This window comes from Danio rerio, chromosome 8, assembly GCF_052040795.2.
Source record: "Danio rerio strain M-AB ecotype USA chromosome 8, GRCz13ab, whole genome shotgun sequence".
NCBI lineage: Eukaryota > Metazoa > Chordata > Actinopteri > Cypriniformes > Danionidae > Danio > Danio rerio.
Genome location: NC_141028.1, coordinates 11,775,719 through 11,796,167, shown reverse-complemented (window position 1 = coordinate 11,796,167; position 20,449 = coordinate 11,775,719). Strand labels below are relative to the sequence as shown.

Below are 20,449 nucleotides of genomic sequence, written 5' to 3'. Positions count from 1 at the left end.
TAGCTCACCAGACCTAAATATAGCGAATGTATAAATGTCTCAAGGTATATTAAATTCATAATACATTGTTGCGTAATCAGGTCAACACTAATAACTTGGCTGTTGCTCTTAAGATATAGAGGGCACCGGGTCTGGTTGTCACATATTGATATATTTTTCAGCATGAGGCCATTTTTTTCTTCCAGTATTTTTTTGTACACAACATCATGTATAAATTAGAAACTGCTAGGAAATTTCACCATTAATTATAATGAAATGACAAGTGGCATTTAATTAAACATGATTCTTTTAATAGGCTGAAGTAGTTTATTGTAAAACATACTCTGACAAATATTTTTACATGCAACCTTAATGCTCATTTAATCTGTAAAAAGTTTCAGTTCAATTTACAGTTTACATTATGTAAAGGACACATGTTTTGTTCACTTAATCCTTGTGCACTGTTCAAATTTACTACCCTTTTGTTATGTTAAAATTGAAAACACCCACTGAATTAAACTGAATTAAAAAAAAATTGTATAAATCTTTGCATAAAACCTCAGTCTTGATCAAAACTACTAAACTGTTTAGAAAATTACAGGATTTTATCTCTTTAATTGTCAAATTTATACATGATGTCACTGATTTGGTGAAAAAAAACACACAAAATGCTGTATTTTCAATATAAAAAGTAATTCTGGTCTGATATATTTTTTTACAGTCTTGTACATGTGAAAGATTAGCAACATTGGCTTTGATACATTGTTAGATTTAATTTTTTTCTCCCTAATTTACTGTTGGTGGCTGTTTTGCCAAATGGCTTCCATTATAACCACATTTGATGATGCATACATACACAGTCTATGTTTTTATTTACTCCAAGTAGTTCTGAGAGCTGAGATGCACATTTTTGTTTTCCGAGACACATTAAGGTAAGTGTGTAAAGGTCACATACACTTTAATTTGCTGTTTCCATATGTAATCCAAAAACTACACTGTAAAACCCAAAAAGTTAAGGCAACTCAAACCATTTGAGGAAACCGATTGCAACAAATCATTTGAGTTAAAAAAAAACTAATCTATATGAGTATTTTGAACTTACTCCATTTAAGTTGAAGTAGTAAAGTACTTAATTAACTCATTACCTTCAACCCTGACTTAAAAACTCTTTTTAAATGAGTAGAATTAACTTCCAGTCAATTTTTGTTTAATTGCACTCATTTCATTTGATAAAATTGTTACCCAAGTGTTGGGTTTTACAGGTTTTTTTGCACAGGCCTATCTAAAGGGTTAATGGTCAACTGATGATCAACAGTAAAAATTACAAATTTTATCTCTTCCCAGGAAAACCGCCAACAATCAAAAATGCATGATTATATGGTGTCATGGCTTTGTAATTAACAAAAATGTGGTTATAATGGAAGTCGATGGGGCAAAAACCGCCACGAACAGTAAACTAGGGAGAAAAACTGAAAATTAGTCAAAAACAATGCATCAAAGGCAAGGTTGTTTCACATGTCCAAGACTTTGATTAAGGTTAAAAAAATGCAGTCCACAATTACTTTTTATATAAAAAATACAGAATTTGTGTGTTTTTCACCAAATCAGTGACATTATTTATGAATTTGGCAAGTAAAGAATTAAAATCCTATCATTTAAAAAAAATAAAAAAATCATTTAGTAGTTTTGATCAGGACTGAGGTTGATAAACAGATTTGTGCAAAATAAAAAAAAAATAAAAAAGCATCTAATGCATTTTTACAGCAGCTTAATTTAGTGTTTTCATCCCAAACATAACAAACCGGTAGTAAATTTGTATTGAGTGTTTTGTTGAGTCTTCTTTTGAGGTTTTTTTTTTTTATTCAAAGCAATTTCTCAAAATATGTGTCAAAATACTCCAAAAAAAGATTTTTGCTTCAAACTACATATTTAAAGGAGCTGAATCAACACAATTCTTGACATTCTTTTGGAACTTTGGAAAATAGTTTTGTGTTTTTTGTTCAATCCACTTAAATATGTACAAACAATTAAGTTAACTTGATCGATTTTTGTTAGGACGACATGAAGGAATTGTGTGGAACCCAGCATTTTTCACAGTGTAAGATTTGTCACCAAAAATTATTCTTCTGGCTGAAACACAGAAAAAGTTATGGCTAAATTAAGACTCAAAATCATCCTAGAGTGGATGAAAACATCCCCAACAGAACATAAGGGTTCAAATTCAGCAAGTTGTCACAATAGAAATCTCCTATTTACTACTGTATATTCTACCTATGCATAGAACAAAAAACGTTTTCATGGTATATCACTGTTTGGATAAGTCAAAGTTTAAAAAAAAAAAAAAAAAACGACAAAATGTTCTGCTTTACCAATACTACAGTTTATAAAAGTTTGTTTTTCATATTTTGTTTTAAGTTTTTAGGACAACAGTATCTCCGGCAAAAAAGATATCTAAAGATGCAGTTTTAAAATGCAATGAAATCAGTGTTTTTGAAACTAATGAAGACAGCAGAAGTCAAGGATTCATTTGAATTATTTTGCCCGACATGTTCACTTTAACAAAATATATTTTTTTAAAATTCTAAATAAAATGTGTGAAGGTGAAAAAGGTTGTAGTTTTTTTTTACCCAGAAATTTAAAAATAATATCTTTTAGAGCAGTAATCGCAATACCGTAAAACTACGGAATCTTATATTGGCCTATACCTAATTCTACCAAAATAAAAAGTAAGCTACACTTTGGTAGGCAGAAAGTAATCTTTAAATAATTAGCTGTTGCTGTTTAACGCATAAACTGCATATTACATCAACATATTTCTTATTAAAATCCCCAAATTTAAGGCTTCAAACTATTCTAAAACATAACAGAGATAAATAGAACTACTGTGAAAACTATGTCTGGTCTCATGTAATTTATTATGAAACATGTAACATAATGCTATTATTTTAAAATGCTCAAATTTACTTTATGAACCATAATAAAGTCAATTTAAAAGGTGCCTCTTTTTATAGGTGACATTGAGCTCTGGGTTTTCCCTCCAGAAACAGACATGTTTAGAGGGCTATAAATCAAAAGCACAATGAACAGTTCTCTAGATGATTAAAGTGATTAACTATCAGAGAGAAAATAAATGGCTGTGTATACAACCGCTTAGTACTTAATAATGAGAGAACTGTACACTGTAAAAAATTTCCCTGTAAAAAAACAGTAATCTACTGGCAGCTGTGGTTGCCATTATCATACTGTAAAAATATGGTGCCCTACCGTTTTTTAAATTACCAGCATGATACTGTTTTTGTTAGCAACAGTATTGTACTGTTGTGGAACTGTAAAAATACAGTGCCTTACCGTTTTAAATTAACAGCATGATACTGTTTTTTTAGCCACAGTAATCTACTGTTATGGAACTGTAAAAATACAGTGCCCTACCATTTTAAATTAACAGCATGATACTGTTTTGTAAGATACAGCATACCACTGTTATTCTAATGTAAAAATACAGTGCCCTACCTTTTTTACATTTTATCTACAGCATGCATCTGTTATTTAGAAGCATAAAGCTGTTAAATTACAATCCATATTTAACCATATTATTTCAGATTAAAATGATTCAAAAAGAGAAATAAATCCAAGTTATATTTCACATTTTTATTTTCAAACAACACAAAATAAAATCTGCATTGTGTTTGTGAAAATATTAAGCCAAAGAACAGGCAAAAATTGTAAGTTCTCCAGAAATGTTAAGATCATATTCAGCATTTTACAACAAGAAGCAACTTACCGAATGTCATAGAATAAATTAATAAATAGCCACTTTACAATTTAGTCTTGGATATAAAATATAAAAATATATAGGCCCAAAATGAGCTTCAGCAAATAAAGAAAAAAAGGCCTCTGTGTTGCAAAAGTAGGGGGGTGCAAGCTAGCTGCATTTTAAATAATGTCCCATTCAAAGTCCATTAGTTTCTTCAAAAGGTTTGAAACCTTGGGGTTTACAGTCGTGGTCTTCTTCTGAACTGTGTTGCCAGTTTTTTTGACGTCACATTTCCTCTCACAGCCTTGGTTCCCCTCTCTGGATTTATGCCAGCAAAGCATCTGAATAATAAGAATGAAAAAATTTCTGTGAACAAGGTATTTAAAACTGTATGACTTACAAAAATAAATAAACTATCTGCAAAAGTGATTTTCTGTTCTGAAAGAAAATTTTAGTGAAAAAGCACATGCATTTTTGCAGCACTAAAATGGTTTTCCCTGTAAAAAGGTTATTATTATATGATGAAGATTAAAGACATGAAAAGGGCATTCAAATGTTAAAATGTTTGATTTTTGAACAACACCAGTGACGTGTGTGTACATAGTTAAAGTCCCTATTTGCTATTATATATGTACAGTTGAAGTCAGAATTATCAGCCCCTTTTTTTGAATTATTTATTTTCATTATTTTCCTAATGATGTTTAACAGAGCAAGGAAATGCTCACAGTATCTGATAATATTTTTTTTTCAGGAAAAAGTCTTGTTTTATTTTGACTAGAATAAAAATAGTTTTAATTTTTTTAAATATAGATTTTAAGATCAAAATTACTAGCCCCTTTAAGCTATATAAATGTTTAGATAGTCTACAGAACAAACCATTGCTATATAATGACTTGCCTAATTACCCTAATCAGCCTAGTTAACCTAATTAACCCAGTTAAGCCTTTAAATGTCACTTTAAGCTGTATAGAAGTGTCTTGAAGTAAATCTCGTCAAATATTATTTACTGTCATCATGACCAAGAGAAAATAAATCAGTTATTAGAGATGAGTTATTAAAACTATTATGTTTAAAAATGTGTTGAAGAAATTCTCTCCGTTAAACAGAAATTGGGGAAAAAAATAAACAGGGGGCAAATAATTCAGACTTCAACTGTATATAATATAATATATTTTTTTCCCCCAATTTCTGTTTAACAAAGAGAAGATTTGTTCAACATTTCTGAACATACTAGTTTTAATAACTAATTTGTAAAAACTAATAACTGATTTCTTTTATCTTTTCCATGATGACAGCAGATAATAATTGCCTATATTTTCTTAAAATACTAGTGTTTAGGCCTAACTAGGTTAATTAGGTTAATTAAAGTCATTGTATAACGATGGTTTGTTCTGTAAACAATCAAAAATATGTATTGCTTTAGGGGACTAATAATATTGACCTTAATATGTTTTTAAAAAAAAAATAAAAACTACTTTTATTTTAGCTAAAAATCAGAAAAAAAATTCTCCAGAAGAAATAATATTATCAGAAATTCTGTGAAATATTCTTTGCTCTGTTAAACATAAATGTAAATATTGAAAAAAGAAAAAAAAAATCAAGGAGGCTAATAGTTTTGACCACGCACACACGCACGCACACACTCACACACACCACATAGTGTTCAGCATAAATGAACAGCCCCTTTAAAAAATGTATATTTGTATAAATTCCTCAGTGAATATAGACAAATATATATTGGTGCATTTAAACAAAATAGTTTTATTAAACAGAGTAATATTTTTTTCCTGTTTATTATTAAAGTTGTATTTTTTTTTTCATCAAAATATTCAAAATATTCACTGGCGTGTACTAAGTTTATTAGCTCCAATTTTGGCTTTGACTAATCTAATGTTTATGCACAAATGTATAATTGTAAAGCATTCTATTCAAAATATTAATCTAAAGGACAGATTTTTTAGAGGTCATGTTTAAAAAGGCTATTCTGCTCACAAAGGCTGCATTTATTTGATAAAAAATAAAGTAAAAATGTTGAATTGTAAAGTGTTACTACTAGGGATGTAACAGTATCAGAATTTCACCGTACGATATTACCTCGGTATGAATGGCATACTTATTGAATAATTTACAGGAAAAACAAAACTAATGAAAATACTCGAATAAAGTGCCAAAAGTGTTTATTTACCTTAGCACTGAACATATCAATGACATACAAATTAGCCATCTATCTGTAAGTTTCGAAACAGGAACTTCAATTTTTAAATTTTAATAAAAAAAAACTATTAAACTAAATATAAAAAAATGTTTTAATTTAGTATTATTGAAAACTCATCACATTCAACATTTAATCACTCACTCACTTAGATAGAGATGGGTTTTTTAAGGAAAATGATCATATAACTATAATCTGGTAAAAGCTGGGATCTCTGGGCATGTCCCCTGCAACAGAAAAAAAAACCCTCTCCATTTGGGACTGAGGTTTCTGGGACAGAGAGATATGATTTAGCCAAGGTTGACAGCAGTGGGTAACGTTGTGCATTGTCTTTCCCCCACTTGAGAGGACAAGCTATGAGTGAGATAGAGGTCTCTTTGCGGTACAAGTCAATGTCTGCATCAATCTAACAAGTGTGCTGTGTTCTGCAGTCCCCATGACTGTTTTTAGTCTTATTCCCCGACTTATATTTCACCACAGTCTGGCAGTGCCTGCATACTGTTTTTTTCTTTATCTGTCACCTTTTCTCCTTTCTTGTATCTTTTTAGAGAGAAACCAAAATGCTTTCACACATCCGATTTAAAAACCACTTTAGGTTCGATCATTTCCAGCTCTTTTTCTTCTCCGCTACTAGCACCACACTCCATTTCCGCATTACTGGATCTGTAGCGACAACAGACCGCAAAGGATAATGGCCACGCCTAGGCTGATGGGAATTGTAGTTTCCGCTACCTCCCGTTCGCTTCATTCGCCTAAGCAAACTTTTCTCAGAAATATAGTTTTATTGAGTCATGCGCCTGCGGTAATATTGAAAAAATTTACTATTGCGGTATGACGGTATTTACAATTTTGTTACATCCCTAGTTACTACACAATTTAAATAATTCAAATTTTTCAAATTTTTTTTTTCTTATTGAACGTAGTTTCACATTTAATTTAGTGTCACATGATCCTTAAGAAATCATTATATTATTGGTACAAAACCACTAATATTGATTCTTATAATGATCAGTGCTAAAAAAAAAGCTTCAAAGTATTTTGGAAACTGATACATTCTTTTACGATTGTTTGATAAAAAAAAGTAAATTTTTTTTTTTATCTTTTTTGCATTATAAAAAATTAATTTACTTTTATTCATTTCTTCATTCATTTTCTTTTTGGCTTTTTCCCTTTATTAATCTGGGGTCGCCACAGCGGAATGAACCGCCAACTTATCCATCATATGTCTTACGCAGCGGATGGCCTTCCAGTTGCAACCCATCACTGGGAAACACCCATACACTCTCATTCACACTCATACACTACAGACAATTTTAGCTTACCCAATTCACCTGTATCGCATGTCTTTGGACTGTGGGGAAAACCGGAGCACCCGGAGGAAGCCCACGCGAACACAAGGAGAACATGCAAACTCCACACGGAAATGCTGACCCAGTCGAGGCTTGAACCAGCAACCTTCTTGCTGTGAGGTGACAGCACTACCTACTGAGCCACCGCGTTGTCTAATTTACTTTCATGCTTGAACAATTTAGTTTGAGTAAAAGTAATTAATTTTCAATGGTACTTTGAAATAGTATTGTATAATGTGTACTGACGTGGTGGCGCAGTAGGTAGTGCTGTCACCTCACAGCAAGAAGGTCACTGGTTCGAGACTTGGCTTGGTCTGTGCGGAGTTTGCTTCCTGGTGCTCTGGTTTCCCCCACAAGTCTAAAGATGTGGTACAGGTGAATTGGGTAGGCTATATTGTTCGTAGTGCATGTGTGTGAATGGGTGTGTATGGATGTTTCCCAGAGATGGGTTGCAGCTGGAAGGGCATCCACTGCATAAAACATGTGCTGGATAAGTTGGCGGTTCATTAAGCTGTGGCAACCCTGGAATAATAAAGGGACTAAGCCGAAAAGAAAATGAATGAATAATGTGTATTGTATTGTTTCACAAAGTTATGACAACAACAATAAATGTTTATTCTTAGCAGGTTATATTAAGCACCATGAGAATTATGTGACACTGAGGACTAGTATTTTTAATGATGATTAAAATTTAACTTTAAAATACAAGAATCACATTTTAAACTAAATACAATAAAATATCAGTACATGATTTAATTAGTTTATGATAAATATATACTATTTAACTGACATTTCACTATATTACAGTTTTTGCTGTATTTGTCCTTGTTTCTATTACAGTATTGATTAGCCTTTGTGAGCACAAGAAGCTTATTATACGACAAATATATATATATATATATATATATATATATATATATATATATATATATATATATATATATATATATATATATATATATATATTTCTGATTCCAAACTTTTTACTTGTAGTGTATACACACAAACACACATGTGACAAGTTGGACATAACAATATTCTATTCCATGAAGTCCTCATGCTAAATTAAACAAAAAATATGTAAGTGCAAACATATTACCTTTGAAGGAATTCCAGTGTGCATGCTCACCCTCACAGATTACTCTGCCTTCCATGCTGACCATCCATTGTTTTATCCACTGGCCCAAAGTATCATCTGAACCTTTAATAAATTGGTTGATTAAAGTATTATTTAGGAATTATTCTGGAGATTAATTCTGTGATTTATCATTTGTTTTGAAAGGCTTGGTGTAAATTATGCAAGACGTGATAAAGCCATACAATATAATTTTTCAAAATTAAAATAAATATTTAAATAACTATAATAAGCAACAACAAGAAATCAAACCAGGTAATCTGAGATTCAAAGATAATGAAAAGTGACAGAATGTCTTAAGCATGTGTTAAAACATTGACAATAGTATGTCAATAGTAATACTAAAGGATAACTAGGCTTCTAAAAGGCAAGTTTATTTCTTTGGGTATCAGATCATTACAAATACATACATTTCTAACTAAATGAGACCTTGCTTTAATGAATTAAAAATGAATGAATCTATTTCGTCAAATACAAACCAGCAAAGTCTATAGCGGGACACAAATTAGATTTTTTTCCCTATCTTAATTACAAAATACTTACCAGGCAGAATCAAATGAGGAGTCACAGGCAGGTTACCCATCTTTCCAAGATTAGCAGTGGTGGCAGACATCTATTGGTCAAAAATGAATTGTAAAGAATTTTCATTATAATAGCAGTTACTCCTTACAAAAAAAGATTAAAAGCTCTGCCACTTTAGGTAACGTTACCAAGCATAAAATCTGATTGTAACTCTAGTCAATTTCTATATAAACCAACTGCAAATAACAAAGGTCTCACTCGATCTTAAAATGTTATTTTTAGAAGCACCGGAGTTGCAAATGAAAAGGTGTATCTGTAATAAAATGGACCAAATATGCAAGTTACACATGTAACCACATGAAAAAAATAAATTCTGTACAATCTTCACTCAAAGTTCATGTAAAATCTAGGTTTAACATTCTTACCTGTGTGTGATGGGAAAATGAGTCCTCCAGCTATCGTTAGCTTGCTAAATTAGGCTAAAGTTACCCCCTTTCTCTTCTCAAGACATTCACACGGTCGGATCCTGCATTTAAATAAACAGGTGCTTTGGTTATGTGTTGATTGGATGTTTATGGCATGATATTTAAATGTAATAAGTAATTTAAAGATATTACGTTTACAGATATAGCTTCTTACCTCGTTGAAAATATCCAAATTATCCAATTATCCTTTCTTGTAAGTACCTTGGAGTTTCAAACAGAGGCACGCAGTTCAAATCTGTCATAAAATGCAGGGCAATGTACCAGTTCATGTAACTACAAATTATAACGTTCAACATTTGCACTGTTCCTAAAAGTTCAGGTAAAATATCCATCCAGGCTCCAGGAGATGTGAGGACTAACGTTACCGAGTCCTTATGCTAATCTTGCTTTTCAAATTCACACAGTCAAATCATTGTTGCAGTTGTGTGTTTATTGGATGTTTACATGTGATTTTAAAAACTAACAGGTACTTTACAGATAGTTAGTCACATATGGAGCTGCAAACTTACCTCATGTAGATAATCCAAAATGGCGTCTTGTGTGCACAGAAAAAAATATGGTATAAAACCGTTAAATTACAGTGCCCTTACTGTTGTTGCTCAACCACTCAAACTGAAGTGAGCAAGTCTTCCCATGATGCATTGTAAAAAACGGCAACTTTCTGTTTTTACATTAAAACAGTATTTTGCTGTTTATTTTCACCGTAAATTTACAGGAATTTTTTACAGTGTAGGAACATAAAGGAGAACATTGTGAGCATTGTGCTTGCTAATGAACTAGACTCAAATACACAAAAATGGAAGCAGAAGAGAAGAAACTGGACTGGGCTAGGTTGAAGTGGAGTGAAATAGAGAAGTGTGAACTGGATTGGACTCAAGTTAAACAGAAGGGATACTGGAGTAGTGGAAAGATGACGGGACTGGATGGATTAGACTTAACTAGATGGAAATGAAGTAAACCTGACTAAAACTGATCTAAATATAATGTAGTGCAGCAAAATGTAACACAACTAACTAAAAATGTGCCTCAACATAACAAAATGTGACATGATGTAACCTGTGTAACGACACAAATGCAAAACAGGACAAGAATGGACTCAATTGGATTGAACTGTTATGCTGTGTTCACACCAGACACAGAACGCGCAGATTAACCACACTATTCGTGTGTAAAAAGCCATGTGAACATTTGAGTTCATCAATCGCGCATCAAAATCTGCTTCATTCGCGCATCAAATTCTCTTTTTAGCAGACGTGGATTTGCATGATGGGCAGGGCGTCTGTTTGCCAGATGACTGTAGCTTCGTTGCTAAATGACTAACATGGATTTTATTGAGAAAATAACTGTTTAAGTGCTTTATGAAGGCTGAAAAACGGCGTTGATTCGTTTGGAGTGGTGTCTGAGTCCACTAGATCCTTTCAGAGGTGCACCCAGCTCTGTGAGCTCATAATCTTCTCTAGAAACTTCACCTGGATAATGGAGGCTTTCAGCGGTGCTTCTGACTGATCCAAGCCCAGTTTGATGAACTGTTGTCTGTGTGTGCAGAAGGATTTTCCCCCGGGACACAGGCACTATGTCATAATCACGCCCCACAAGAGCAAAGCTCATGTTTAATGCGGCGTGAAGAACCGCTGAAGTTCAGATTTTCGAACTCGAGCGGTTTTGGCAATTCGTGCGTTAAGCGCATTAAATGCTCAATTCAATATTTTGAAATATTAGACTGGATTAATGGAGACTGGAAAGGAATGCTGCATTCCATTCCATTTGTAATTAAATGTAATGTGTATTTTTTATAGCGTGTGTATCATGTATAGCCATACACCCAAAGTGCTTCACAATCATGAGAGGGGTCTTTACACACCACCACCAGTGTGTAGCATCCACTTAAATGACGTGCCGGCAGCCACATGACAACAGCACCAGTGTACTCACCACACGCCAGCTATAGGGGAAGTGGAGAGACAGTGACAGAACCAATTCGTTGGATGAGGATGATTGGGAGGCCATGATGGAGGGAATTTACAACCCTGCTCTTTACGATTTGTCATGGGATTTTTAATGACCACAGAGAGTCAAGACCTTGGCTAACGTCTCATCCGAAAGATGGCGCTTACTGACAGTATAGTCTCGTCTTTCTTATACTTAGGCAAGTTGAGCGCCCCCTGCTGGCCTCACTAACACCACTTCCAACAGCAACCTAGTTTTCCCATGTGGTCTCACATCCAGGTACTGACCAGGCTCAGCCTTGCTTAGCTTCTGTGAGTAACCAGTCTTGAGCTGCAGGGTGATATGGCTAGAGTAATGTAAGCGTATGCAGCAAAACATGAAATGACAACATAACGCGACATAAGACAAAAGATAATAGAAACAGACTGGACTAGAATGGAGCAGAGAGGTAGGTACTGAAATAAATTAGGCTAGACCAGAGTAAACTGGACTAAAATGTCAAGAATAGTAGTGCCCAACCATTGTTTACACAGTGTGTCTATTCCGTGTGCAAGTCTGATATTTCCATACGCATCTTTTTAAAAATCATGTTTCATATTATTCGATATAGATGATTATTGAATATTGTTTAACAATACAGTTAGGAATATTAGGATTGTTTTTTAACCACTTTATTTTAATTTACCAACATTACTAAGGAAAATAGTTTTAATAGTCAAAATTATTTAAACAAAATAAGTGATCTCTTTACTATAAAACAAACATAAGTGTTAAAAAGACTTCTAAACCTGATAAATAAATGTTACAAAGTGTGTGCAATCGTAAAGCAAAAATACTTAAATGTATGAATAATAATGATACAGTAAACCTCTACCTCTGTAAACCAAACAAATTATGATAATCAAACTGAGCTTTAAGTAAAGGAACCAACCATCAATATTCAAATACATACTGCAACACTACAAATTGTCAAGTTGAATGACTATATTACCCCCATATGAAAAAAAAAATCTTTCAGATGGGGAGCTAGTGGCTGGGACGCACAAGAAAAGAAACCAAAAAGCCACTCTGGCGGTATCCTTACATACTTTTTTTAATTCACAATCCCCTTACTGTTGCCTTAAGTGACAAGTGTGGTTTACAATAGGCTTTGCGCTTGTGCTCCCCTGGCATCTCTCTTAGCTAGGCGACCATCGAGCAGTTTCGCAGAGGATGACAAATGGAGAAAACATTGCTGCCACTCTGATGCAAGTTCATGTAGAAAAGTAAAAAGCACTGCAGTGTTTGGATGCGCAGTGTTGGTCTGAGATAAGTAGTCTGTCGTTACTGAAATGTGTACATACCATATCAAGTGTATTTCAATTAGGTTTGTTGGGTCCCATACGCGTGTCGTGCAAGTCACATGACTCCATTGGAAGTGACAAACTTATAGCCAAAGCTTATTGGCATTGCTTCCAAGGTGCGCGCTCAGCAGCCACATTTTAATGAAACTATAGCACAGGGGTGGCCAACCCTGTTCCTGGAGAGCCACCTTCCTGTAGATTTCAGTTGCAACCCATATCAAACACACCTGCCTGTAATAATCACGTGGTGTTCAGGTCCTAATTAATTGGTTCAGGTGTGTTTGATATGGGTAGGAACTGAAATCAGCAGGAAGGTGGCTCTACAGGAACAGGGTTAGCCACCCCTGCCAAAGCGATTCATATCGAATCTTTTTTTATTGATATTGACAAAGGTGTTCGGTCAATAAATATCGCTACTGATTTAAATTGACCAGCCCTAGTTAAAAACATCTCAAATTTCAGAATGCAGCAATTGCACCGCCAGAACTGACCAATCAGCTTCATATACTTTGTATGAAATATGCAAATATCGGTATTTTGGTACTAATTACGTCAGATAAACACAAGACACCCAAACACTGCAGTGTTTTGCAATTTTCTCCATATCAGAGTTGCAGAAATGTTTTGTGAACTTGTCATCCTCTGAGAAAGTGGTTAAAAGTCCCCTGGCAATCTACATACAACCACCCCAGACCCACTTCTGGCAAGCATTGACTGGTCCGCAGTGATAAAAAGGTTGAGGACCACTGGACTAGAATACTGTGCAACACATGTAAAATAATATAGCACAAAACAACTGAAAAGAACACATTTATTGTTAAATAACAAAGTTCAGTGCAATATCTACCAACCTGTAATTTCTTAAATTTGCCTCATAAAGCCATATTTTTTTCCCAATTCAGTGCTTGACCTAAAATGAATTTGACATGCCCATAAAAAGGACAATTCCTCTGTATGTGTTCCCCTGGAGTAATGTGGGGTTAAGTGCCTTCCTCAAGGGCGCAATGGTGATAATTCATGGGTCGCTTCTTACTCTCAGGGACTGGACACCTTTAAAACATGAAACATATTTCATTTTCTGCAATAAGAAGACTAGTTCAAACTGAAATAAAAACCCTGCCATCTTTTACTCATCCTGGAGTCATTCCAAACCCTTATGACTTACTTTCTTCTATGGATCACAACATGAGACTTGAATTTTTGGGTGCATTATCGCTTTAAGAGTTTAAGAACTTAACTTTGCATTAATTCCGATCCAGAATTGAGTGACTCCCTCACATATTGTGATAATTCATGATGTGTGACAAAAACAATTTTCTCCAGGCAAACATGGGAAGTCATCTGCATCTCTCAGCGAGACGATTATCCGTCATATATTCCATCAAGTGCTCTCAGTGGAGGCTCACGGTTGGGGAAAGTGTCAGAGCAGATTTTCAAAGCGGAGCTGAAGCGTATACACACCTTCACACAAGCAGCCCTCAGTATGTAAATGGATTTGTTCTTTCAGGGTGTTGCAGGTTTGCGTGCAGTGCGATTCCAGCACATTGGAGATTTCCTTCATGCAAATCTGCTCAGTGATTCAGAGGTGACCTGAGGAGCACTTTCACAGCCTGGAGATTTCCACAGCACAATATCCTCGACTCCACAACCAATCATAACGACCAGAAAATCTCATTTACAAAACATATACGTATATATATATATATATATATATATATATATATATATATATATATATATATATATATATATATATATATGATAGATAGATAGATAGATAGATAGATAGATAGATAGATAGATAGATAGATAGATAGATAGATAGATAGATAGATAGATAGATAGATAGATAGATAGATAGATAGATAGATAGATAGATAGAGTGATGGATGGGATGGGTGGACGAACAGACGGACGGACGGACGGACAGAGAGATAGATTGAACGATGGATGGATGGATGGATGGATGGATGGATGGATGGATATAACAATGGACGGATAGAAGAAAGCACAGACAGACAGATATATTTACATAGATATATATGATAGATAGAATGATGGATGGTATGGGTGGACAAAAGGACAGTCCATCCATCCATCCTTCTATACGTCTATCTATCTATCTATCTATCTATCTATCTATCTATCTATCTATCGTTCCATTTATCCATCTATCTATCGTTCCATTCATCTATATATCCATCCATCTATCATTCTATCCATCCATCCATCAATGGTTCTATCAGATAGATAGATAGATAGATAGATAGATAGATAGATAGATGATAGATAGATAGATAGATAGATAGATAGATAGATAGATAGATAGATAGATAGATAGATAGATAGATAGATAGATAGAGTGATGGATGGGATGGGTGGACGAACAGACGGACGGACGGACGGACAGAGAGATAGATTGAACGATGGATGGATGGATGGATGGATGGATGGATGGATGGATGGATGGATATAACAATGGACGGATAGAAGAAAGCACAGACAGACAGATATATTTACATAGATATATATGATAGATAGAATGATGGATGGGATGGGTGGACAAAAGGACAGTCCATCCATCCATCCTTCTATACGTCTATCTATCTATCTATCTATCTATCTATCTATCTATCGTTCCATTTATCCATCTATCTATCGTTCCATTCATCTATATATCCATCCATCTATCATTCCATCCATCCATCCATCAATGGTTCTATCAGATAGATAGATAGATAGATAGATAGATAGATAGATAGATAGATAGATAGATAGATAGATAGATAGATAGATAGATAGATAGATAGATAGATAGATAGATAGATAGATTTCATTTTTAGGTGAATTATCCCTTCAAACCTAAATCAAAATGAATATTTTTTGCAGCTTAGCCTCAATAATAGTTCAATCTATGAATCCTGAAATCAAAAAAAAAAAAATTATAATAATACTTTTCAGTCAAATGATCATAGTAAATGAGATTATCCAATATACAACCCCTTTACATGAGGCTTTTTTATCATTAAATGCATATCCATGAGCTCAATGACACCAACTAGGAAGGCAAGTAGCTCATTAAGAACCAAAGATGACAACAGACTCTATGAGGAACATTCATACTGCTATCAAATCCGCAGCACTTGTTTCTGAAAGCATTAGCGTCTTTCACTTCAGTCTAGTAGTGCCGCAGTCTTTCCTTTGCCTCCAGCTCCTGAGGGAAAGGTGTGGACCTCGCAGAGAGGCTCGAACAGAAGAGGAAATGATGTCAGCTTTGTCATTTTTTCTCCACAAAGGCGGTAAATGGGTCAGGCTCATGCACACAGAAGGACCACAGCCAGGGGCCACCTGACTGAGCAGCTACGATTATTTTTGGATAGGAGGGAGGTGTAAGTTGGCCAAATCATGTCAGGAGCGCTGAAGAATGGAAGCGAACATTTATGCCATGAAAAGCTATTGTAACTTGAGAACACATCAATCAAGCAACACATTGGTTTATATACTTTTTATTCATTTTCCTTCAGCTTAGTCCTGTTATTCATCAGGATTCACCACGGCAGATTGAACCGCCAACTTATCTAGCATATGTTTTACACGGCGGATGCCCTTCCAGCTGCAACCCAGTATTGGGAAACATTCATGTACACTCATTCACACACATACACTACAACCAATTTAGCTTATTCAATTCACCTATAGCGCATGTCTTTGGACTGTGGGGGAAACCAGAGCACCCGGAGGAAACCCACGCCAACACAAGGAGAACTCCCAGCTGGAGTTCCAAGAGCCCAGCTGGGACTCAAAACAGCGACCTTCCTGCTGTGAGGCGAAAGTGCTAACCACTGAGTCACCGTGTCGCCCGGTTTACATACTAGTGATGAATAATTTGGGTCACTGTAACCATAAGCAAACTTCAGAATTATAGATGTGCCTGATAAGAATTACATGCATGAGGAGAACAAGGGATCTACAAATAGCTGGATTTCCTGGCCCGGAGATGACCTTCTGAATCATATGTAAGCTATAAATCAATGACTCATATGATTTATTAATCTATAAACATTAAAACATGAACCCAATGATAAACAGAGCTACATATGGCTGCATTTTGTTTGTTTAAATGAATGCTACAGGGCAATATGATGCCGCCGCCGGCTTCTGTTTCTTTTCGTGCTACCAGCTGACCGCTTATCTTTGTGAAGAAGGCTTTTCCGTTGTTACCAATTGGCCCAGTTGCTTGCAGTTTAGAGACACAGAGCAGAGTTGACCATGGCAATCGCGTCTGAGTCTGGCGAAGAATGGTTCCAGAAAGCAGGTAAAACAAAAACAAAAGACAAAAAATAAAACAAACAAGTAAATAACAGAGTGAGAATGTGGTAAGATCTGAAAACGTGGTAAAAATCAGGCTGCTGCGAGGGCTTTTCTTTTTTCCCAATACTCGGTTGGGTTTAGAGAAGGTGGTGGGCGGGCTAATCGGCGATTTTTAAAACACTACCAGTTGGGTTTAGGGAGAGTGTTGGGTCGGTCAATAGTTGATTTTGAAAACACTATTGGTTGGGTTTAGGGAAGGTGGTGGGCGGGCCAAGAGATGATTTGAAAACACTATCGGTTGGGTTTAGGGAAGGTGGTGGGCGGGCCAAGAGATGATTTTGAAAACACTATCGGTTGGGTTTAGGGAAGGTGGTGGGCGGGCCAACAGATGATTTTGAAAACACTATCGGTTGGGTTTAGGGAACGTGGTGGGCGGGCCAACAGATGTTTTTGAAAACACTATGGGTTGGGTTTAGGGAACGTGGTGGGCAGGCTGACAGATGATTTTGAAAACACTATCGGTTGGGTTTAGGGAACATGGTGGGCAGGCCAACAGATGATTTTGAAAACACTACCAATTGGGTTCAGGTAAGGTGGTGAGTGGGCCAACAGATGATTTTGAAAACACTATCAGTTGGGTTTAGGGAAAGTGTTGGGCGGGTCAATAGATGATTTTGAAAACACTATGGGTTGGGTTTAGAGAAGATGGTGGGCGGGCCAACAGATGATTTTGAAAAAGCTATTGGTTGGGTTTAGGAATGGTGGTGGGCGGGCCAATCTGTGATTTTGAAAACACCATCCATTGGGTTTAGTGAAGGTGGTGGGCGGGCCAATCAGTGATTTTCAAAACACTACCGATTAGGTTTAGGGAAGGTAGTGGGGAGGCCAATCGGTGATTTTGAATACACTATCAATTCGGTTTAGGGAAGGTGGTGAGCGGGCCAACAGATGATTTGGAAAACACTATCGATTGGGTTTAAAGAAGGTGGTAGGTAAGTCAATTGGTGATTTTAATACGCATACTTGAATTTGTTCGTTCAAAGTCTTTACATCGCAGTTTATGCACATCTATTCTTAAAAGTTTTTTCTTAAAAGTGTATCCTACTCAGTTATGCACATACATTTTTTTATGCACATTTTCTAAATTTATGAGCATCTTGGCGTTTCCATCAACACGTTTTTTTATGCGCATATCCAAAATGAGCATAACAACAGGGGGATGGAAACGTAGCTACTAATGCACAAAGCTAAAGCAGACTCCATCCTTAAGGGAGTCGCACAGCGGATGCAGCACGCATATTCGGAAGTACACACACCAGCACATTCGCATGTTATTTAAAATTAAATTATTCAGTTGGAGGTCTGTGGCATGGCAGAAATATGAACAGAGCCTGAGCCGTAGGTGGGCACCCCAGACAGCAGCTGACTTGCGGCGCTGTTGTGCGTACCCTGACATAAACCTATCCTTGTTGAACCTCTGCTAGTGATCAATGATTTATGTTAATTTGTCAAGCGGAACGCATTCTGTACTGTTCAGCAGACAAGGAGGAGATTAATTGAGAATGGTCAACAGCCAATCAGAATGCAGAACACAATGAGCTGTAAAAAAAAATAATAATAATAAGCACGTTAAATTGCATTTAAAAAATCTGCAAAACCGCAAGACCACACCAAGTGAACAACATTATAGCGAGGGACCACTGTATAGCAATTAATAATGCTAAATATCATTTAATGTTTGCATTAAAAGGACAGAAAAAAATAATCATCTTGTACCTACAAATAGCTGAACCAAAGTTCATTTATTCATTCATTTTCCTTCGGCTTAGTATCTATTTCAGAGGTCGCCACAGCGGAATGAACCACCAACTATACCAGCATATGTTTTACACAGCGGATGCCCTTCCAGGCACACCCATACACCTTTGCATTAACACACACGCATACACTATGTCCAATTTAGTTTATCCATTCACCTCCACACCGAAATTCCTTCTGAACCCTCTTGGACTCGTAGCAGCAATCTTCTTGCTGAGAGGCGACAGTCCTAACCACTGAGCCACTGTGCCACCTGGACCAAAGCTGACCTACTGAATGATATAATACAAAATAAATCTATGACTCAGAGTTCTCAATCATCCATTTTTGTCCTTCATAAAACACAATGCAATGGGAAAGCGTTTGTGCTTTAGTTCAGTCACGATATTGTGATATAAAGCTAGTTGTGAAGAGTGTGCTTCACGGCTTTGTCCTGGGCCCGCTGTCAAAAAGAAGTTAATGATCTCACTCTTCTTGACCGCTGACCCTTGTCCTATGATTTACTCATCTACGAGAAGGTTAATACATGCTCAGCACTTCACCGTCAAGGATATCTGCATTCATGTCATCACCTCTGCCGTCTCTGAGCAATAAATACAATATTTACATGTGACCCTTTTGACATTTAATTTTCTGTTGTCATGCGGGTGATAACCTACAGAATAAATGACCCCTGAATTTTCATTTTATCATTCTTTTGATGCTGTTTACTATTTTAAACATCTGGATGAAAAGACAAATAATCATTACGGGATACGACTGAGAGGTATTTCCCCTCTAATCCATCAAACGGCACCATATGACTCTTTAGACCTCAGTAAATCCGTTTATCTGCAGCCAATCCAGGTGTGATCGCTTTTCCTTGTAAGATTATGAATTGTGTGTTATTGTCTGGATGCCGAGAGCTGTCAGGATGCCAGGGTGAGTCTGAACTATGGCACTGAATACAAGTCTTTTAATCTGTGTTCAGACAGGCAGAAAAAAATCTATTTAGACTGAAAAGCAATGGGTAAAAAAGTGAAATAAATCTACAAAATAAAAAATAATTTGAAGTATAAAAAAATTTACATATTGCTAATTGTTATGGAATACTATTAATAATATAATTAAATATCAATACAACTATTATTAACATCTGAATAATAATTAATCATTAATAAAATAAAAAAACAGAACTTAAAGTACATCTTTAAAATAAAATTATTTACAAGTATAAAAATAAACATTGTTAAATTGTTATAAAATATTAAACATATTTAAATATAAATACTAATATTATTAAAATCTGAATAATAAAATCATTTAAAAAGAACAGAAACTAAAAGGACATCTTTAAAATAAAATTACAATTCTAAAAATAAACATAGTTTGATTGTTTTATATTATTAAAAATATATTTAAATATTAATATTATTAAAATATGAATCATACAAACGCGGGGAGAACATGCAATAATACGAACGCAGGGAGAACATGCAAACTCCACACAGAAACGCCAACTAACCCAGCTGAGGCTCGAATCAGCGACCTTCTTGCTGTGACAGCACTACCTACTGCACCACCGCGTCGCCCCTTAGACTAATATAAAATAAGT

General features: G+C 35.3%; 1 protein-coding gene and 2 long non-coding RNA genes across 9 annotated transcripts in view; 1 reads left to right on the top strand and 2 right to left on the bottom strand.

Moving 5' to 3' along the window:
* kcnd1 (potassium voltage-gated channel, Shal-related subfamily, member 1) overlaps positions 1-20,449 on the bottom strand; it is a 142,078-nt gene that overhangs the window by 86,197 nt on the left and 35,432 nt on the right.
* LOC147842576 (uncharacterized) lies at positions 195-14,307 on the top strand. The gene is made up of 3 exons (XR_015497690.1): positions 195-3,153; positions 10,165-12,886; positions 13,119-14,307. It is a non-coding gene; the product is annotated as an uncharacterized LOC147842576 (long non-coding RNA).
* si:ch211-145m1.3 lies at positions 3,608-9,049 on the bottom strand. Its single transcript, XR_015497712.1, has 3 exons — positions 8,973-9,049; positions 8,394-8,495; positions 3,608-4,074 (listed from the first exon to the last, which is right to left on the bottom strand). It is a non-coding gene; the product is annotated as a si:ch211-145m1.3 (long non-coding RNA).